The sequence below is a fragment of the Rhea americana genome, unplaced genomic scaffold (genome assembly GCF_003343005.1).
Source record: "Rhea americana isolate MKP2758 unplaced genomic scaffold, rheAme1 scaffold_311, whole genome shotgun sequence".
In the NCBI taxonomy this organism is placed as follows: Eukaryota; Metazoa; Chordata; class Aves; order Rheiformes; family Rheidae; genus Rhea; species Rhea americana.
Genome location: NW_028186437.1, coordinates 769,266 through 776,504, shown reverse-complemented (window position 1 = coordinate 776,504; position 7,239 = coordinate 769,266). Strand labels below are relative to the sequence as shown.

Below are 7,239 nucleotides of genomic sequence, written 5' to 3'. Positions count from 1 at the left end.
CGACGCGCCACGGCGCCCCCGGCCGCGGGCGCGGAGCGAGAAGCCCCGGAGCGGGCGGCTGCCGGGGGCGTCCAGGGGCCCTCGGGGACACCAGCGCCCCGGAGCCAGCGGCGGAGCCGGGGCGAGTCGGGGCGCGGCGAGCGAGCGGGCCGCGCGCGGAGGGACGAGGCCACGGCTCTGACGCGCACGCAGGGGATGGCTGCCTGCAAGCGGCAGGCTGACAAGTCCAAGGAACCAAAGAAAAATCTCATTTATCTTTAATTAGCTCTGTAAAGCTTGCCACTAATTAACCTTTTGCATTAGAAAAAGCAGGAAAAATAAAGTCTTCCTGGGAGCAGAGCAAACGCGGCACACAGCAAACTCCTCGCCCTCCTCCCAGCCTGCGCCCCGGGCAGCGATGCAAAGGGAGGGCAGACCCACGTTTGGGCAGCGTGACGTTCCCCAAGGACCTGCACCAAGCGTTCCTCCCGCGTCACGGGGGGGCTGGATGATGCCCCCCTCTCGTCTCTCGCAGGAGCGAAAGGGTTCGGCTGTCAGGACGCAACACATGGCCAATGACCAGCTGTGGAGCTGTGTATCAGATAAACGGTACCCAGCCGAGCTGGGAACTACGGAAGAGGCTCCTAGTCTTTATTCCCCTTGGAAAAAGTGAAAAACCTCAAACCTTCCCAAGCAATAGTCACTCAAAGCCTCCACTGCAGCCTGGTCCTGAAGGAGTGGGGAGATAAGGACCGTGACGGAGCGAACGACAGCGCTTCACACAGCTCAAGGGTGCCAATACTCTAGGGCAAGTTCACACAACGCACGGACCAAACTGATTTTGATTGCCAGGCAGGTCAACCAGCACAGGGGCTCCAGATCTACCAGCCAGCATGTCTCTCCAACAGCCCCCCCAAAATATACACTAGGCAGCAGGCCAAAGTACTGCGAAGAAGAGAAATGCAGGGGAAACCCACCTTCCTTCGCAGGCAGGACTGACAGATCTCCGATTCCTCGTTCAAGCACCAAAGCAATTGCACTGTAGTTTTCAGAAACAAGCCGGACCACAAATGGTACAGCTGGCCTCTCCAGTGGAGACCCAGCCCTAAGGAGACCACGAAAGGCTGCAAATGCAGTCCCCAAGCCAGCGTGGAAGGTGTCTGGTTAGAGCAACTCTCTTYCCACAGCAAGAGGGGCAAATTCATGCAACCTCTTCCTCAGTTTCTAAGTTAAGGACCGCGGGCAGAACTCCCTCCCCACTCTGCCGTTAACGGCTGTGGCACTCRGAACCTTCACCTACCCTGGCAGACAGAAAAAGCAGCTCATCCATCACCAAGTCTGAGGAGATGAACCCATCTGTTGAGGAATATTGCTGCCAGGTCAAAGATAACTCCTCAGTTCTCAGCCGAAGTCTTCGGTAAAGGAGTTGAACAGGACTTTGCCCTCAGCTACCCCAGACAGGCGCAAGCTGCCCTGTTCCTCTCCCGGAGGCGTTAAGCTGCCCAGGAGCAAACGTTCAAAACACTGAGCACTCGGTTTCTTTGGAAGCCGAGGGAGGGTTGCAAGACAGCAAGCCAGCATTTGGGAGCTGCATGTGGCTGGTATTCAGAAATACTACCACTTGAGAAACTACAYTTGCACTCCTCAAAGGCCAAACATATGGTAGGAGTTACCGCATGCTTATTATACATGTTTTACTGATTGCTTTCCTCTGCTAAGCAATTAAGGCCTGAAGGATTGCATGATCACACTTCACATAAAGGGTGAAGGGATGGAGTCAGAGGGGTCTTGCTGCACCAGAAAGTTAACACCTATGAAATTAGGGGAAGGCACTGGTGGTAAACACAGAACAACTAAAGAGGTCTCCCATTCACAGATCATTGCTCTCAAGGACCTGGAACAGTGTGCTCTGGCCTTGATCAACTACTGGCATTGAGAAGGCAGAGCCATTTTCTGTTCGCATGTGAACTTTGAGAGTCAGTAGCTGGAGTGCTCAGTGTCCAAGGTTTGCTCTCAAAAATAATAATCTGCCAACAAACTGTTACTGGCAGAACTGGCTTGCATAACTGGAAGTRCAACATCCAGTCCAATAAAGCTACTGAAGGCAGGACTCGGGTTTACCTTGGCCCAGCCATTCACACTGAACTCGGGACTCCTCTGTATGTCCTGGCACACAACCAGCCACAAGACCTGCTGTGCAAGGACAAATGACTCCTCGGTGGCAGCTGAGCCCAAGCCACAACGGTAAATCCAACTTCTCCAATTTCAACATACTCACTCATCCAGAAAAACTCAAGTCTGAGTGAGGTCTATGATTTCTCTAATAGGTCGAGGCAGGAGGGAACCAAATGAGGAAAAAGGGATAATAAATACAGATGATTCTCAGCCTGTTTCCATAAAGAAAGGGGCTTGCACCAYCCTGCTGCCTGCCTCCCCCCTCCTCATCCCCATCCCTCCCACTAGGTTTGGGCAAGCTGATTTCTTTCAGCCCAAGTAGAACAAAATATGAGTTTCAGAATTGCCACGTCCTTCATTTCAGAAGCAGAGTTACCTGGGAGGGCAGAAAGATTTAAGCAGGGCTYAGGTCACTACCTCTGCAGGGCCAAGACGTGGCCGACAGTGAGCGGACACGGCTCGGAGCCGGCCCGGCGTGTGCTGCTGGCTCCACAAGCAGCAGCACGTGGTTGCGGGAGAGCAGGGCACCGCGCACCCCAGGGCGGGAGCTGCGCGTGGTAGGTGCCTGGGGAAGAACGGACAAAACGGATCAGGGGAGAGTTGGGGTTTTGCAGCATGTGAGTTGTGGGGATGTGTGTCTCATGTCTGTAGGAAAACAGTTCTACTGCTCACTGAGTACAAGAACAAGGGAGAATTAGTTCTTATCAGAAGATGGAAGACTGGCTGCTGCACATCAGGAGGGTGGAATGTTACCTGCCACTTTTCTTTGGAAAAGAAAAAGAAATAAACAGAGGTTAAGTTCACAAAACTTTCATTTTTATTATTTGAAATTGGAAAAGGCTCCTTGGGTAACAATGATCAGGTGGAAAAGTAACACACAAACTTTGCTCAGTTTACTGATACCTGGGACGCAGTAGGCCAAGTGTTGCCGAGTCACATCTGGCTTTTATAGAGCCAGGTCATTCCCTGCAAACCCGCAAATAAAGGGACAAAACTCTGTCCCTCAGGTGGGGGAACAGACGGGAGGTCAAGTTGTTTAAACTACAATTATCATGTTCCACATTGATGTTTGTGGCATTAAACTGAGGTGTTCAATGTCAAATGGCATTTCAGAGAGAAAAGTTCACCCTCCACCTCCGTGCTACCCTCTGTAAGAAGCAGAGATCTGGTGTCTCATCTTCATTTTTAATAACAATGAAAATAAAGTACAACTTATTTACACTCAAAGCCTGCTGGAAATACCCAGATTAGTCAGTCAGTGCCATGTTAAAGTGGTTAGTGCAAATTACACACAAAAATAGGGTACACCTGCTATGGGGAACATAAGGGTATTAATCAATTAAAAAAGTGCAGGTTGCTTTTAATTAAACCAATAAACACAGTTGAGCTGAGTGCTCTTTTCCTCAAAAATTAGAGAGAGAGACCACAACCCAAACAAAACCCAGAAACATACATTTTAACTTAGCTCAGAAAAAGCCAGTGGCACTCACATTTTGATAACTTATCTTCCACTCCACAGCCTGATCACATGTATCTCAAATATTTCACTGTCCAACTGGTAAGTTACGTTGTCCGTCTGGCCCGCATCGTGAAGGCCAGCATGCAATCCTTTGGCAGCTGAACACAACAGAAGATTATTGGCCATGTGAGCAACCAGCTACAGGACAAAGTTAATATATTATCATTTCCTAAACTAACAAGCTGAGATTATACAATCCATTTCTGAACAACATCCAACACTCTTATTACGTTCCACTAGTCTTAAAATTAATAAAAAACAATAAAAAGTTACTCTTTTGTAAAAGTAAACATTGAGCCAGCTACATTTTTTTCTGGGAGTTTGCATCTCCAAGCACGAATTTCTTTTCTCCCTAGTACTAGTTTCCTAATTAATTGCAGTCCGACCTTTATTCTCCCATTCCAGGACAGCCGCAGCAGTACTACACCATTTRCTCCAGATTCAACAGTTGCTACAGAGGAAAGCTGACACCCAAGATTACAAATAATCCTGTCCCTCCACCTCCTCAGTCAAAAAAAGAAGCTGACAAGTCTCTGTGGACTGCAGCAAGTCTTCTTTAGCAACAAAGCCTGATCACAGCACATTTATAGCTATGAAATCAGGCCCAACACAAATAAACAAACCAGTTGGATGAGGATCTTTGATGCTTCTGTTTCCCAGCTGGCTGAATCCATGTGTTTTGACATGCAGAAAGCACGATCTAGGAGCACAACATAGCCTGAGCATCTAAGTCACTTGCTTACAGCTCCTGAGCTAGAATTAAGCCCCCATTCAGGTCTTCCAGTACTCCCTACCACTGACAAGCTCTTTTCCATCTTCCCTGATACTGGGATCAAGGAATATGCTAACTGTCCCCAAGGTAATCTACAGAAGGTGACCAATGTCATATCATCGGCAGTCGGACACTTACTACCATCTGCAAGACTGTACCACACATTATCCCCATCCACAACTCAAGAGAAATATCCCAGAAAGCTGACAACGTGGGTTCAGGAAAGAGAGTACACACCAAAATRTCCTGGGCAGAGAGGTGGTAAAGCCTGCGCCAAACACAAACAAGTAAAGCAAAACACTGCACTACCACCACCACTTCCTACAAGTACCTACAGGGGAGGCAGAAGCAGGGCTGTGGTCAGATCCCCCTTGGCCTTGACTGGCAATGCCAAGGCTTGGATCTGAACAGCCTTCCAAGAAATCTGGTGGCACTGCTAATTCTGCCCAGCTCAGCAACTGCCAACACACAAAATCCTCCTCTTGTTCGCTCCCATTTCTCAAAGCCTTCAGAGGTACAAGCTAGTTCTCCTCATGGCCTTATTCTGCCTCTCCCTGTAAGCACTGATGTAACCAGGCACAAAGGACCCAATATAGGCACAGAGCGCCCAGAGCACTGCGTCCATCTCTCTAGCTTTGCTGTCTTGCCAACTTTCCTCATTCAGCAAGCCAAATCAGAGGGATTTTTCTTCTGAAATGCCACAAAAGCCTACCAGGCTTTGAGGAGTGGAAGGTGAGACGAGAGGAAAAAGGAGGAGCATTAATAAGAATTTGCTATTTTTGCTGTCTTTGCTCTAGACAGAATAAAGCCACGATGTACCAGCAGTTTGGCCTCTAATTGGGACTAGTACATTCTGACATTTTGAGGCCAATCAGGTACACTATAAATAAAAGGAAGCTTCTACAAGGGCAAAGCTGATCTGTGAAAAGCTACTGCAGCACRACCAGCCCTTCTGCGCAGCCTGCAGCCCTTCTCTCCAGCCAGCCGTGTCTCAGAAGAGACTTAACACTGCGACTGAAAAGGTCTGGAAGTGACAAGCCACGAGCAGAGGAACTGCCCCAGCCTGGAGAACAGCAGATGCACAACAAGCGCCAACAGCCAACCAAGAGGATCTCGCACAAGCGCCTAAGCAGACCTCTAATCAACACYGCACGCAACACTCCCGCCTTCTGCTCTCCGTGGGTTTGCACTTGCCAGCAGACTCCTGTCATAAAGGGCAACTAAAGCAGCAGGTTACAGCTTCTAAAATCATTTTATGACACGTTAGTGAATCACGCTTACGCTGCCTTTACACACTCAGCCAACCAGACAAAGCAAGTTGCAGGGAGGAGACTGACTACAGAGTCAGTGTCTGTACTTGAGAGAGTGACTCAGGGCTCGGATCAAGTGCTTTTAGTGCGTTCAATAGACTGGATTTTCAACCTTATTTTAAAAGAGAAAAGCAAAAACTGTTAAGATAGTTACACAAAACTTCAGGATTTTTTTTTCCAGGTGACTGGGACATGAAAGGAAAAAGCCTCAGGTCACCTCTCTGCCCGTAAGTCAACGATCAGAGAACTGCCACTGTCTCTCTTTGCCTCCAGCAGCTCTCCCAGGCCTGTATGATGGGGTGAGACCCAAGGTAACTCTTCCCTCYGCTGACACAGAGACACATCTAACAGGCTGCTCAGAAATAATTTTTTATAGCTCATTCACCAGGAAGGTAACAGCCCTTCAGATCCTCTCCTCCGACATAGGCAGGTTTTCCACTACTGACAAAGCAGTACGAAGGAAAGAAAAAAGTGCCCCAAATCACCTTCAAATTCCCAGAGGTTTGAGAAACCTCTATCCAAAGAGACAGGAATGAATCCTGTAAGTGACATAACCTTCTGCTCAAAATCTCTACTGGAGACTTGGTTCTCACACAGCTTCAGGGAATGCTTGAGAGCCAGAGATGGCAAAAACCCTTGTGAGAGTGAAAACAAAAGCTTCTCGCAGTCAGTGAAACCAGGCAGTGACGTGAACATCTCTGTGGAAGGGGCCCAAATCCTCCCCGGCATGACACGAGCACAGCCATTCACACACCAAGGCCTGCAGAAGATGCAAAGGCAGTTTTGTTAGACAAGTTGATCCTTGCAGAGGAGCTGCTGGGGGCTGGAAGAGAAGACTCTCCAGARCTCATCATTGCCAGAGAGCAACTGGGACAAGTGACACATTTTGCCTACAGCCAAGACTTGCCTTACAAACTGCTCTCTCCTCTCTGCACAAGTATCTCTTCCTACTCAGGCTTAACAACAAAACGTATGGATGCGAATGTTGAGATGGTTCATGGCACAATTCACAGTTGGTGGTTAGCACTGGCCAAGGCTTTCCTGCTGCTCATCAGAGTCCATAGGAAAACGGCTCCCTGCCCTGTCACCCAGACTTCTGACGGGAGCTAAGATCCACYACACACAACACAGGTCTCACGGGAAGAAATTAAGCACGGGAACCTTATGTGCGAGTTGCCATTGTCTGGGGCAAAGCCGCAGCAAGACTGGGAAGGGGATAGAAGGGTCTTGCGAGCTGATCAGCATCACCCACCTGTAAGCACCAACCGTAAAAGACGCCAGAACAAGCCACAGCAACATTAAGAGAATCCCTCGATGCTCCTTCAGACTGTGCAAGGCAACCTAACACAAGAATGACATGTCACTGGGGTCATATCAGCACCAGTGACAGCTGACAGTTTCTGCCACCCATTGCAGGCAGAAGTCATCAGGCTGCATATGGACTTGTTTCAGCTAGGGCAGCCTTTTTTTTTTTTTTTTTTTTT

At 48.9% G+C, this 7,239-nt stretch overlaps 1 protein-coding gene across 1 annotated transcript in view; it reads right to left on the bottom strand.

Annotated features, from left to right (window-relative positions):
• KIAA0513 (KIAA0513 ortholog) overlaps positions 1-1,362 on the bottom strand; it is a 24,982-nt gene extending 23,620 nt beyond the window's left edge. Inside the window, exon 1 of the mRNA XM_085310153.1 lies at positions 1,280-1,362. The gene's annotated coding sequence lies outside the window, so the exon portion shown is untranslated. The remainder of the gene's footprint in view (positions 1-1,279) is intronic.
• Positions 1,363-7,239: the final 5,877 nt, after the last annotated feature.